Genomic DNA, 15,780 nt, shown 5'->3' on the forward strand with positions numbered 1-15,780 from the left:
CTGCTTTCACACAGGGCTCTTTAATATCAGTGGTGATGGCAGTCAGGATGTAAACAAAGACTGAGGATCTGTTACATGACGAGTTTGGCTTTACGAAAAGTAAAAGACTAGAGAGACATTTCTGGCTTTATGCTTGATAATCGAAGTAAGGATTAAGAAAAATCGAGGCATGTCCATACGAAATGTTGACACATAAAATGCGTTCGACAGTGTAGCATAGTTCGAAATTCTCAGGGAAATACATATAAGCTATAGGACAGACGCGCCATGTACAGTATGTACACTCACCAGGGGTGAAAAATAAAAAATGGCAGACGAAGAGCGAACTGTTCCGATTACAAACGGTTTATGACAGGGATGTAGTCTGTGTTCAATCTGTGCATCGAAATAGCAGTGACGGAAATAAGAGAAAAGTTCAGGAGTGAGATTAAAATTCTGGGTGAAACGATATCAGTGACAAGATTCGCTGATGACATTGCTATCCTCAATGAAATTCATGGACAATTGCATGATATGTTAAGTGGCATGAACTGTTTAACGAGTAAAGAGTATGGATTGAGATTAGGTAGAAAAAGACGTAACAGTGATGTGTAGCAAAAACTAGATTAGCTATAAACGTAACATCAAACCTGAGGACCACGAAATAGATGAAGTGAGGGATTTCTGATACCTTGGAACCAAAACAGTGCACGACGGGTGAAGCAAGGAGTACATAAAATAGACTAGCCCAGACAAAGGGGGCTCTCCTGGACGAACTAAAAGTGTCTGTAAGTACCTAACATCGGTGTTAATTTCAGGAAGAAATTTCTGAGAATGCACGGTTCGAGCTCAGCATTGTATGGTCGTGAAACACTGACTGTGGGAAAGAAGAGAAGAGAATACAAACGTTTGAGATGTGTTGCTAGAAGAGTGTTGAAAATTAGGCAGATTGATTAGAAAGGAATGGGCGAAGACAGAAACCTATGGGAACATTGGCCGTAAGAAGGTACAGTATTGTGGGACGTGTATTAAAACATGAGGGAACAACTTCCATTGCACTAGAGGGAGTTAGAGAGGGCAAAAACTGTTGCAGGGTGTATACGTGGACGACGAAAAAAAATTCCCGGATTTTTCCCAGAATTCCCGGTTAAAAGTACACTTCCTCCTGGGTGAAAATACACTTTTTCCGTGTTAAGTGAGAGTATACTTTTCCTCGAAACTGTGGAAGTTATGTCTTTTGAATGGTTATGGTTTTATACACAGGCATAGAATTTCCCAGCATTTTACTAAAATAAACTCAGGGAACAAAACACATTTTGGGAAGATGTCTGACGTGCAGCAACATGTACACTGTATTTTCATATTATGAAAGTATAAATTCGAATTCTACCAAACACCGTATGTTACTTTCCGAAGCATTGAAATCGAGATTGCGTGGCGCTTTTGTTAGCCAGCCATAGCACACGTCACGTGATCTCGCCAGCCGACAACAGCGGATATTCAGAACATATGACACGTGGTGTAATCAGCCAATAGCAACACCACTGTTAAGTAGCGAGAACACACAAATAGGAAAAGTTAATGGTGTAAATTAATATACATAGTGTTGCTACAAGAAAAGAAAAGCTTTCACATACAATGTTGCTCCTTTTTGCACGTGTTACACTTTAAGATACATCACACAAATGTACCAGTAAAATTTTTAAGAACAACATAAATGTCAGATCGTCACTGCGCCATCCTACCACTAAATCTGAGGGTGGTGCGATGGGGACTTACCCTTGTGAGACGATGAAGTTGTGGAGAGGTGCATCAAACCAGTCGGAACACTGATGGAAAAAATACGTAAGCATTTTGAGGAAGCATGCAAGCAGCATAGATGCTCTTTGCTGCCCTTTCGTTATTCGTATTTACATGATATCTTTTGTCTACAACATATTACGTCCAGAACGTCCGAATACATTCTTGCGTATTACCAGGTTTAATGGAGGCTACCGGTATCAAACATCGGCCTTTATTCGAGGAAGATATTTCTGAGAATGTACGTTTGGAGCACACTATGTGATTAATGGACTGTGAGAAAACCAGATTGTAAGAGAATCGAAACATTTGAGATGTGGTGCTGCAGAGGAATGTTGAAAATTAGGTGGACTCATAAGGGAAGGAATCGGTAAAGAGAGGAAGAAGTTCGTGTAGAATCTATAAGGAGAGAACATGTGGTAAATACTGACAAGAAAAAGGGACAAGATGGTAGGACATGTGTTAAGAAATGAAAATTTCCGCGGTGCTTGACGGAACACCAGAGGGTAAAGACTGTATGGCAAGACCGAGAATGGAATGTGGCAAACAAATAATTGAGGATATTGGCTGCAAGTGTTACTCTGAAGTGAAGAGTGTGACACAGTAGAGGGATTCGTGGCCGGCGGCATCGAAACAGATGACTAATGATCCAAAAAAAGACAAAAAATTGATGACACAAAAGTTACTTCTATCAAGACATTCCGGGATCGATGTTCGTCACGACGCTTTGCTACAAGTCAAAATAGTTACCCCTGACTTCGAACAGTGTAGTAGAAAGACCAAGATGCTGTAGTTTCTGATTACTCTGATACTGATCTGTTGGAGGCTTTCGTGCTAAAACATCACATACAAACACTAGAATTGTAATAAATGATTTCGATTAGTAACATTATACGAGAGAGTATAGATTAATATTTCTTGTCAAACCGCTGTGTAACAACGTTTTTCGTATTCATCGACACAGAAATCGCACTACCGATGAAGGACTGCAAGTGGATCAATTGATATATGGAGCACAGAGATGAATAGTAAATTAATCGGTTGCTGAACGTAATATGAAAAACTGCTGCAATCAACCAGTCAGCTGTCTCTCTTATATGTAAGTGACCGAAATAGGATTTGAAGCGAAATAGAGCTACACTATGTGATCAAAAGTATCTGGACACCCCAAACAACACACGTTTTTCATATTAGTTGCATTGTACTGCCAACTGTTGTCAGGTACTCCATGTCAGTGACTTCAGTAGTCATTAGACATCGTGAGAGAGCAGAATGGGGCGTTCCGCGGAACTCACAGACTTTGAACGTGGTCAGGTGATCGCGTGTCACTTGTGTCATACGTCTGTACGCGAGATTTCCACACTCGTAAACATCCCTAGGTCCACTGCTTCCGATGTGATAGTGAAGTTGAAATGTGAGTGGACACATACAGCACAAAAGCGTACAGGCCGACCGCGTCTGTTGACTGACAGAGTTCGCCGACAGTTGAAGATGGTCGTAATGTGTAATAGGCAGCATCTATCCAGACCTTCACACAGCTATTCCAAACTGCATCAGGATCCACTGCAAACTATGACAGTTAGGCGAGAGGTGAGAAAACTTGGATTTCATGGTCGAGCGGCTGCTCATAAGCCACACATCACGCCAGTAAACGCCAAACGACGCCTGGCTTGGTGTAAGGAGCGTAAACTTTGGACGATTGAATAGTGGGAAAACGTTGTTTGGAGTGAGGGATCACGGTAAACAATGTGGCGATCCGATGACAGGGTGTGGGTATGACGAATGCCCGGTGAACGTCGTCTGCCAGCGTGTATAACGCAGAGGCGGTGGTGTTATGGTGTGGTCGTGTTTTTCATGGAGGGGATTGTACCCCTTGTTGTTTTGCGTGGCAGTACCAGAACACAGGCCTACATTGATGTTTTAAGCACCTTCTTGCTTTTCACTGTTGAAGAGCAATTTGGGGATGGCGACTGCATCTTTCAACACGATCGAGCACCTGTTCATAATGCACGGCCTATGGCGGAGTGGTTGAAACATCCCCTACGGAAAATTTATGAATTACTGTGCTGCTAAACCTCTACGTTATTTGATTTTCAAACAGCTGAGCAAAACTGAACGTACTCAGACATTTCTCTCTTTACTTATTTTGAACAACACTAAACTGACTCACAATATTTCTTTTAGCGCAACGCAATCTGACTTTCAATAATCCCTGCTAAAGAATGGCCCTGACTAACAATAACCTATACCTTTCATGAATCACTTACCTCACACTACGGTCGCAGGTTCGAATCCTGCCTCGGGCATGGATGTTTGTGATGTCCTTAGGTTAGTTAGGTTTAACTAGTTCTAAGTTCTAGGGGACTAATGACCTCAGCAGTTGAGTCCCATAGTGCTCAGAGCCATTTGAACCATTTGAACTTACCTCACAAAAATCTTCGTTACTGAAACTACTGTATTACAGAGAGCGCCAATATTGCCAGCTAAATAAAAGATTCTAACTACTGAAGGCACTAACTACTGATAGGCATAGTTAGCAAATGAAAGATTTTGAAAGTGAATAAACAATGTATTTACCTCAATAGTGTTCGAAAGTCATAATATATATATCAGTTCATGACATCCAGTCTTACAAATTTCTTTTGAAAAATATCTAAAAATTTGCCAACCGGTTGCATAGAGTCTTCTGATGAAGTCGCCCTTAGAGGTGACGAAACCCGGTCAAGGTATATAGAAAATCTATGCAACCGGTTGGCAGATTTTTACATATTTTTCAAATTTGTGTATACGGTTGCTGCAAACGTCAGCCATGTTCAAAGTCTTACAAATTTCGTTTTTCTGACGGACGCAAGTCCAGATCGTCCGCTCTCAAAACTCTGCCATCTCTCTTCCCACATCCACCACTGCTGGCGGCTCACATTCAACTGCACAACGCTACGCACTGTTCACATCCAACTGCCCAACACTAAAATAGCAAATATTCCAACAATTCCAACCAGCCACAGATTGCACACAGCATAGTCAGTGATTTTCATACAGAGCGCTACTTGGCGTTACCAACATGAAAACCTAAACAGCCTACTTACATGGTTATACGACAATAACATCCCTGTAATGGATTGGCCTGCACAGAGTCCTGACCTGAATCCTGTAGAAGACCTTTGGGATGTATTGGAACGCCGACTTTGTGGCAAGGCTCACCGACCGACGTCGATACCTCTCTTCAGTGCAGCACGCCGTGAAGCATGGACTGCCGTTCCCCAAGAAACCTTCCAGCACCTGATTAAACGTATGCCAGCAAGAGTGGAAGCTGTCATCAAGGCTAAGGGTGGGCCAACACCATATTGAATTCCAGCATTACCGATGGAGGGCGCCACGAACTGGTAAGTCATTTTCAGCCAGGTGTCCGGATACTTTTGATCACATAGGGTAACATGGGCCAGGACATCAGCAATTAGCAGAAGAGTGCATCGGGAACGACAGTCAGAAGGAAGAAAGGGAGATTAGATTTAACGTCCAGTCGATAGCGAACGACATCCAGAGCCGACTATAGTCACTGGTGTGCGGCGAGTTACAGTTCAGAGCATAATGAAACGTATCTGGGGTTTGTCGAGGATACTAAACACTGCAGGATACTTCAAGCTCATCAGTCTAGCCGTGCTATTCCGTTGCTGCATCAAGAAGATGTGATTTTCTTTGAAACAGTGCTGTCCTGTGCAATATGTACGTCAACTATTGGTTAGTACAGTCGCCAAATGTACTGTTGCCCCCTCTTGGCATTGAGAAATGGTTCAAGTGGCTCTGAGCGCTATGGGACTTGACTGCTGTGGTCATCAGTCCCCTAGAACTTAGAACTACTTAAACCTAACTAACCTAAGGACATCACACACATCCATGCCCGAGGCAGGATTCGAACCTGCGACCGGGCATTGAGAACTTGCGGGTTTTAGCGTCGTGTTGGCTGTCACTAGAGACGGCGTTGCCGCTCGGACCATAGAAGAAAGGAAAAAGGAAGGAAGATTAGGGTTTAACGTCCCACAGAGGTCATTAGTGCTATTGCACAAGCTCAGATTGTTTCATGGATGGGGAGAGAAATCGGCCGTGCCCTTTCAGAAGAACCATTCCGGCATCTGTCTGGAGCCATTTAGGGAAATCACAGAAGACTTAAACCAGGATGGTTGGACGTAAATTTGAACCGTCGTCCTCCCGAATACAGTACCTTACCAATGCGCCACGTTGCGCGTTTCTGTTGCTACAGCAAATGGAAATAGCATTGAACACTTATTCGCAAGATGACACTCAATGTTAGTATGCACGTCTATAAGACACTGAAGTTGTTGCACTAGAGAAGCTATTATCATGCGGTTATGCATCTCGTGGTCGTGCGGTAGCGTTCTCGCTTCCCACGCCCGGGTTCCCGGGTTCGATTCCCGGCGGGGCCAGGGATTTTCTCTGCCTCGTGATGGCTGGGTGTTGTGTGCTGTCCTTAGGTTAGTTAGGTTTAAGTAGTTCTAAGTTCTAGGGGACTGATGACCATAGATGTTAAGTCCAATAGTGCTCAGAGCCATTTGAACCAGCCATGCAGTTATGATAAGTTATATACATTGTGAATAAAACTTCCATATTTTGAGACTGTCTTTCAGGGTGGTTTATTTTGTAGCAGCGTCGTGTAGCTAATTCAGGCGAACTATACTGCTCGAAAAAAGAATTCTGTTGCGCAATAAGGGCCTGTACCATAGATTTGTCGTGAAAACGGCAGGGTAAAATCGTAACAAGTGTTTGGTATTAATATGTAACAATTTCTTTTATTTTTATACGTAACAATCTCTTTTATACAATGGATTCAAAATTTAGTGTAATGTTGACAGAATAGATAAATCAAAGGCTTGGACAGCCGCTGCTCACTGTTATGCCCACAGGAAAGCTAAGTAATCGCTTTGCGCTGTTTTTTCATTTCCTTTTCGATGCTGCTTTAGCTCTCGCAATCGCTGATACTGGACTTAAAAGGCTTTTTGTAGTCCTTGGGGTTTCCATAATTCCAAGCATATTTACGCCTCATATGAGACTATCTTTCATTATTTTGTATTTTGAAATTTAATATTGTTTTCTACTTATATTCCGGAGAATATTTTTTCATCTCGTTTTAAATCCCATTAGGGCTCCGGAAGCTGCTCGCAATGACGCCCGAATCTGTGTCCCACCTAAGGCGTTTCCACGCTACACTAATTCACGACTTTATAGACAGAACTACTTCGTAACAATCACGAGCATGCGCGTACGCTGATACGATGACGTCACAGGCAAGAGAAATAATTTGTGACAAACACCTACAGGGAAGACCCATCTCTGTTTACTCATTATTGGTCTCCCAGTTACCAGTGATTCAAATCTGACGGTATTTTGCTATACAAAAAAATTCGAGCAACGAGAGAGTAGGTGTTTTCACGTCAAAAAAGTGAAGAACCTAAGAGACAAGGTCGGATGTCTGTGTAACTTCACACACGCACCACCTCTAGCCTTTATGCATGCATCTACATCTACATACATACTCCGCAATCCACCATACGGTGCGTGGCGGAGGGTACCTCATACCACAACGAGCATCTTCTCTCCCTGTTACACTCCCAAACAGAACGAGGGAACAATGACTGCCTATATGCCTCTGTACGAGCGCTAATCTCTCTTATCTTTGTGATCTTTCAGCGAAATATAAGTTGGCGGCAGTAATATTGTACTGCAGTCAGCCTCAAATGCTGGTTCTCTAAATTTCCTCAGTAGCGATTCACGAAAAGAACGCCTCCTTTCCTCCAGAGACTCCCACCCGAGTTCCGGAAGCATTTCCGTAACTCTCGCATGATGATCTAACCTACCAGTAACAAATCTAGCAGCCCGCCTCTGATTTGCTTCTATGTCCTCCCTCAATCCGACCTGACAGGGATCCCAAACGCTCGAGCAGTACTCAAGAATAGGTCGTATTAGTGTTTTATAAGCGGTCTCCTTTACAGATGAACCACATCTTCCCAAAATTCTACCAGTGAACCGAAGACGACTATCCGCCTTCCCCACAACTGCCATTACATGCTTGTCCCACTTCATATCGCTCTGCAATGTTACGCCCAAATACTTAATCGACGTGACTGTGTCAAGCGCTACATTACTAATGGAGTATTCAAACATTACGGGATTCTTTTTCCTATTCATCTGCATTAATTTACATTTATGTATATTTAGAGTTAGCTACCATTCTTTACACCAATCACAAATCCTGTCCAAGTCATCTTGTATCCTCCTACAGTCACTCAACGACGACATCTTCTCGTACACCACAGTATCATCAGCAAACAGCCGCACATTGCTAGCCACCCTATCCAAAAGATCATTTATGTAGATAGAAAACAACAGCGGGCACTCCACATGATACCCTCACCTCCGATGAACACTCACCATCGAGGACAACGAACTGGGTTCTATTACTTGAGAAGCCTTCGAGCCACTCACATATTTGGGAACCAATCACGTATGCTCGTACCTTAGTTAGGAGTCTGCAGTGGGGCACCGAGTCAAACGGTTCCCGGAAGTCAAGGAATATGGCATCCGCCTGATACCCTTCATCCATGGCTCGCTAGATATCATGTGAAAAAAGGGCGAGTTGCGTTTCGGAGGAGCGATGCTTTCTAAAGCCGTGCTCATGCATGAACAGCAACTTCTCTCCAAGGACAATCATTATATTCGAACTGAGAATATGTTCGAGAATCCTGCAACAAAACGATGTGAAGGATATTGGTCTGTAATTTTGAGGATCCGTCCTTCTACCCTGTACAGGCGACACCTGCGCTTTTATCCAATCGCTCGGGACTTTACGTTGGGCAAGAGATTGGCGATAAATGCAAGCTAAGTAAGGAGCCAATGCAGTAGAGTACTCTCTGTAAAACGGAATTGGAATCCCATCAGGACCTGGCGATTTATTTATTTTCAACCCATTCAGCTGCTTCACAACCCCAGGGATGTCTATCACTATGTCCTCCATATGGGAATCTGTACGAGACTCAAACGGCCGTATGTTTGTACGATCCTCCTGCGTGAAAGATTTCTCAAATGCTAAATTTAAAATTTCAGCTTTCGTTTTGCTGTCTTCCGTTGCCAGGCCAGACTGATCAGTGAGTGACTGGTTGGAAGCCTGACTCGTTTGGGGAAGGTGGCATAAAGCGGGTATGAAAATTAATAAGAATTGCAGTTCTCTGTGACAGGTAACCATCAGGGTGCATTCGTGTTGTTATGAGGCCTGGTAGGGTACATAAGGCGCGTGAACAGCGTCAGATGTTGACTGCGACTGCGGCGGACAGGGAGACGCCGCGTACGCGTCTGAGACAGCGTTATCAGACCTTATCAGACTTTGATGTCTGATGACGATTAGTGGTGTAGAGCGCTAAATGGCGAGGTCATCAATGTCAATAAGAGTTTAGAAGGGACCTTAAAGTACATCTACATTTGGCCGGCTGGTCGAATCGTGCAATATTCAGATTTGTGGGGCATTCTGATGGACGGTGGTCCGATGTTGGACTGCGCAGGAACGTGAGGGCTGGCATAATGGTCGTCAAGGTTCCGGTCAACCACGTCCGACCAACACAAGGGGGGATCGCCGCACTGTGCTCCAAGCACACCGTAACGCCTTCACGTAACGCCTGCCACTCGAGAACACGTAGAGGACTCTCCGCTGCATTCTGTGTTATCTTGTACTATTGATAGGAAACTAACAGCAGCCGCACTAGGGAATTACCGTCGCATTCGTAGCATGCCGTGAACACCGCAACACAGACGGCTGATTTTGAAGTGGTTCCGCTCATGAATGATGTCGGACTGTGTTCAGCAAGGAATCGAGCTTCTCCACTACCTTGGATTGAGGCTGTTGATAGGTGTCCTTAAGGCCTTAGTGCATAGGGCGTACTGTGTATCAGATAAAGATAATTTTCAAGAAGAGCTCACATATCTCAAGAGCATTTTTAAATCGAATGGATCAGCAACAAATAGAGCATTCACTGCAAAACATAGAATGCAGGTATGTGATGGGGAAAAAGACAGTAATTCCATCAGATTTAGTGCGTTTATGCCCTATGTGGGTGCCCTTTCCTCGAAGATAGGCCACATTCCTGAGAAACACTGTGTTAAGGTGATCTTCCCCCCCCCCCCCCCCCCCCCAGCGAAGATTGCAGCTTTACTCGGCTCTGTGAAGGACGGTTTACAGCTTCGTAAAGCGGGTGTGTATCAGATTCTCAGATTCCTTTCGGAAATTGTGAGAAGTCGTACATAGGTCAATCAACACGCACCGTTCATGAGAGATGTGTGGAACATCGAAGATACAGACGCTTATTACAGCAAGACAAGTCAGGTGTGGCCGAACATTGTATTGACACAGGGCGTTCCATGAATTACAGTGATGTGAAGATTTTAACATCCACCTCTTCCTTTTGGGAATCTGTCTTCAAGGAAGTGATAGAGATTAGATTAGCTAATAATTTAAAAAATAGAGATGATGGTTTTAATTTGGACAAAGTATGAAATCCGGCTCTTGGGGTAGTTAAACTGCAGAGAAGTCGTCATGGCGTCACCGCCGCCAATCATACATCGATAACCGAATCGAGTGTCTGTACGCCTTCGCCACAGGTGGCATGTGTAAGCGTATGTCTCTGCCGCCGACCAGCATCTGTGACCGGCATGCGCAGTACCACCGCGATGGAGCATATAAGGCCGCGCTTGGCATCTTGTCGTCAGTCTTGTGACTCACTCTGAGGATGGCCGGCGATACGCGGCCGAAATATCAGTGGAGGAAATTTTATTTTATTGGCTGCATGTCCCAAATTTAATGGATTATTTGAAGCTGTTCTTTTGAAATTGTAGAACATAATTTTACTTTCACTGTGTGAAGGAGTCTTACTACTTTTTCAGTTTTCGTCAAGTTCAATCTTTCTCCTGGACTGTATGAAGCAAGTATATGTGGCACAAAAGATTTAGTTCGATTGTATTGACAGTTGGCGGTGTGAGTGCAGAAACCAGATTTCCGATATGAAGAAATAGCTCACCAGTTGCGTTAAAACACGATTTTGAACGCAACTAGTGTGCTATTTCTTCACGTCAGCTTCCTTCAAAAACAGCTGCTGAAAGTGACGAACAAAAATCTAAATGAAAAGATTGGCATCTGCAGTGGGCGGATACCTGCGAGGGGAAATTCTGACGTAATCGGCGCTCGGCGCTAGCAACAGAAACTGCAACGTTTAACTTCACCACGCAATTTTGACACTACAAGTACTAGGTCACTGGCGTTTGCAGAAATGAAAAAAACAAGGAAGTCAATGTGACGTGTTCCAGACAAATCCATTACGCGACGAAACCGAACGACCGACGCATCTGCCACCTTTCATTGTGCCACTTACATGCAGTTACCATTATTAGCAAAGCGGTTATCGCAAAAACGTGCACGTGCATCGTTTTTGATGTGTCGGCAGAAGTGCCGACACAGTGTGGTTTGAGGGGACCACAATGCACGCTATAAGCTCACGAAGGATGGAGTGAGGTCTGAAACAGGATACGTAATGAATGCTATAAAGAAAAGTACGTAGCTTCTGGAATACTTAACTTTAATCCATCCTTGTTGTACATCTGGAGATTGTGGCGATACAAGTGAGACTCTTTAGATACAAGCTATCTAAGGCTAATGGCGCCTTGCTAGGTCGTAGCCATTGACTTAGCTGAAGGCTAGTCTAACTATCTGCTCTGCAAATGAGCGAGGCTGCGTCAGTGTGCATCGCTATTAAGTCGTCCGTACAACTGGGGCGAGTGCTAGTACGTCTCTCTAGACCTGCCGTGTGGTGGCGCTCGGTCTGCGATCACTGACAGTGGCGACACGCGGGTCCGACATGTACTAATGGACCGCGGCCGATTTAAAGCTACCACCTAGCAAGTGTGGTGTCTGGCGGTGACACCACAGTTTTCCTTTCAATTCTTGCTCTAAGAAGGATAAGCAGGTTGCTAGAATATCTAATAATAAATCAATACTTGAATATACAGCTTTAAAACCGGCACTATATTTGCAATTGCAGCCGATATTTTTATGGGCCAGAGCGTCGATATTTTTTCCGTCGATTTATCAATCTCTTCTTTTCGATGTAGCGACGGCTGATAATGACAATTTTTAAAAATTTGGATGTTTTAAAAAATATCAACTGTCCTACCCTGGATGACCATCGCCCGTGAGAATGGCGGCGACCCGGGAAGACGTCGCATTATTCCAATGTTTCGCATAGGAACAACGATGTTCCTCGTGCCGTCATAGTGTGAGGAGGTATTGAATGTATCTTCAGGTCACGGCTGGTAGTGACTGAGGAATCGCTGACGGCACAACTGCACGACACGGCCATAATCCGTCCTCTTGAGAAGCCTCTTATGCGACAGTATCGTTCTGCCATTTTTCAACAGGACAATGCTCGTCCACCCATAGCAAGTGTCTTTTTGAAATTATTTTGTGATATTGAAGTACTCCTGTTGCCAACAAGATCCCCATACCTTTCTCTGATAGAACATGTGCGGGAACAGTTCGCACGTCAATTTCGGCCCAATACAGGATGTCTGTACCTGCTTGACTCACGAGAGGATACAATGGTTTTATCACACCCTACCCAACCACATAAATGCCAGCATCCACACCAAAGGGAATGCAACGTCATACTGATAAATGGGCCCATACAGACAAGTTATTTGTATATTTTCGTCGATATTATTATTCACCCTCTCAGGCCGTGAAGTTTCATTTCCTTGTCTCCCCCCGTTTCCTGGTGCTTCATGTTTTTTTGTCAGGCAGTTAATCATTCGAAATTATTCGATAGGACGGCAGTTCCAAGCCCCGTCCGATCGTCTGAGTTTAGGTTTTCCATGTTTTCCCTGAATCGCTCCAGGAAATGCCGGGATGGTTCTTTTGAAAGACATTGCGCAATTTCATTTCCCATACTTCCCGAAACTGTGCATATGCTCCGCCCCTAATGACCTCGATGTCGACTGGGCGATAAAACTTTAATCTTTCTACCTGCTCTTCTGGCAATAATGTTCTCACGAATCTTCTGGTCTGAGAATAACTTACGTAGAAGTTAGGTTAGCATTTACCGACAAGCGGGACATTGATGTCATCACTGAAGACATCGATGTCATCACTGAAGCACAAACTCGAATTCGATCCTGGGCGGGTTAGGGAATAGGCAACAGCGTTCATCAACGTGCCATAACTGCACGCGTCTGGAGTAGAATAACAGCAAACCTTAAACAAACTGGAATCTATACCTCACTCTTTTAATGTGTACTTCAAATAAAACGATTCGTTTGGAAACTATTCTGATACTGTGGTCAAGCTGCTTTATCCTTTCTTTCTCTATCTCTCTCTCTCTCTCTCTCTCGACCATCTCGTCGCGAGGTGAGATTTTTTTCCAGACAACGTGTTATGTACTATGTTTTCAGTTATCGTCTTTGTTGAGAGGCGACCATGCATCGCTTACTGCTCACTGTTTCGAAAAACTGACGGTGCATCAGATTTCTAACCACTTACGTTGTAAGATGTCCAAAGTTTTAGCAGATACAGCACACGCTTTAGAACGCGCTCTACTCTTTATTCTCCGTAGCATTCTTGCCAAGGAGATTCGGTGTATTCGTACATGAACGCCCGTCATCTTAAAAACTTTTACCGAGTGGTGTGTTAAAAGGGGGGGGGGGAGTCGCTCTAATTGTTACTTTCGTCTCTTCATTAAGGTTTTTTTTCTTTACCTAGCGTTGTTGGCCCACCGTCATTAGTCCTTATAGTGTCATCCACCTACAAATGTCGTTGAGAATGGAAACACTGATAGAAGCTGACCTCGGGGAAGACGAGTTTCGGCTACAGAGAAATGTAGGCAATATTCAACCTATGACTTATCTTACTAGATAGGTTGAAGAATGACAAACAAACCTGGGTTCAAGCGGATCCCCGACGTTATTAAAACTGTACAATGAATAAGAAATAAAGAAAATCGAAGAAAAATTTGCAAAATGAGCTAAAATCCAAGGAGAAGGAATAAAAACTTCGAGGTTTGCAATGACGTAGTAATTCTGTCAGAGACAGCAAGGACGTTGAAAAACAGTTGAACGGAATGCACAGTGTCTTGAAAGGAGGATATAAGATGAACAGCAATAAAAGCAAAACAGGCATAATGAAATGTAGTCGAATTAAGACAGATGATGCTGAGGGAATCAGATTAGGGAACGAGGTGCTTCAAGTAGTAGATGTGTTTTGTTAGATCCCGCGCCCGGGTTCCCGGGTTCGATTCCCGGCGGGGCCAGGGATTTTCTTTGCCTCGTGATGACTGGGTGTTATGTGATGTCCTCAGGATAGTTAAGTTTAAGTAGTTCTAAGTTATAGGGGACTGATGACCATAGATGTTAAGTCCCATAGTGCTCAGAGCCATTTTTTTGTTTTGTTAGATGGGCAGCAGAACAACTGTTGATGGCCGAAATAGAGGGGATATAAAATGTAGACTGGCAATGACACGGAAAGTTTTGCTGAAGAAGAGAAATTTGTTAATATCGAATATAAATGTGTTAGGGAGTCGTTTCTGAAGGCATTTATCTGGACTGCAGCCTCAGTAAGGAAGTGAAAGGGAGATGATAATCAGTTCAGACAAGTCATACAATGAAGGCTTTCACGACCGTATGTTTCAGCTGCCGAGAATTCTTCCGGGTTGTATGGCCGTGGTCCATGGAACGCTTCTATCCCTGACGTTTCGTCCAGAACTACATTGGACATCTTCGGAGGTGCTCCTGGTTATGCTGAGTCTTGCCGACGCAGTGTGTACTGAATAGAATAGGAGAGAAAAATTTTTGGCACGGTCACGAACGATGGCGGTCGAGTTTAGGCTTGTTTTGCGCACCTACGTCACGTATGCTCTAACAGCCAATGAGCGTTCATTATGTTCTGAGCGCTCTGCTGTGAATGCCGTAGTTAATGCGAGCATTAAACATGATTGCAGTGAGTTGTTGAGTGAATTTCGATTCCATTTGTTGTGAGTTGTCATCGCTGATAGTGGTGGTAAGTGATAAATTCTGCATAAGCAAGCGAGAGACATAACTTGCAGGGTATATGCTTTCTTCAAGCGGAAAGGACGCGCATGTGCGGACCGCAACAGTCGGTTGGAATCGACAACAATGCAATCCTTGTCCGTGTCTCGATATGCACGAAGCGCCATCTATCGTGGATCGGACTATAAAAGAAAGGTACTGACTGGTTGATAGGACACATTCTGAGACATCAAGGAGTCGTCAGTTTAAGACTGGAGAGAAGTATGCAGGTAAAACTTGTAGAGGAAGACCAAGAGACCAAGTACAGTAAGCCGGTTCAAATGGATGTAGGTAGCAATAGTTATTTGAAGACGATTATTTTGTGGCAGTTGACTAATACACAGCGTCACCGGTTCAGATCCGGTCCAACTGTCTCGGTGGACAAGTGAGAGGATACTCAAAGCAACTGCTGAATAACAGCCGAGCATATCACGTTGAAGGTGTGGCGGTGGAACTTTATAAGTTCCGCGCCACCTTCCGACGGTGGAAGTACAGAGGAGGGGTGCAGCAATGCGCCAACTCTACTGTCAAAGAAGGAAGTGGCTGGACGAGAACAGGCCACTGCTAGTGACTGCACGAAAACGGATAGAAAAACGTGATCGTATTGGGCCTATCGTCAGTCACAGCCCGAATCCGAGTCCTCCAGGATGGTGAGAGGAACGGGATGGCGGTGCCGGCGACGTGGATGAAGATGAAGCGGGGCACACAGTATAGAGTAGCATGAAAAACTGGAGAGAATAGAGAACACCATTTCGCGTCGAGTATCAGCCTACGAGTTGTTTCGAGTTGTGTGGGGTACGCCATCTTCGGCATTCGTAAAGCGCGATTGTGAGCGCCGTCGTCCACTGTGCGTTGTTGGTAGATGCCACGTGC

At 44.2% G+C, this 15,780-nt stretch overlaps 1 protein-coding gene across 1 annotated transcript in view; it reads right to left on the reverse strand.

Annotated features, from left to right (window-relative positions):
* LOC124619576 (astakine-like) overlaps window positions 1-15,780 on the reverse strand; it is a 106,483-nt gene that overhangs the window by 22,909 nt on the left and 67,794 nt on the right. The window lies entirely within an intron of this gene.

Source organism: Schistocerca americana, chromosome 6 (genome assembly GCF_021461395.2).
Source record: "Schistocerca americana isolate TAMUIC-IGC-003095 chromosome 6, iqSchAmer2.1, whole genome shotgun sequence".
NCBI lineage: Eukaryota > Metazoa > Arthropoda > Insecta > Orthoptera > Acrididae > Schistocerca > Schistocerca americana.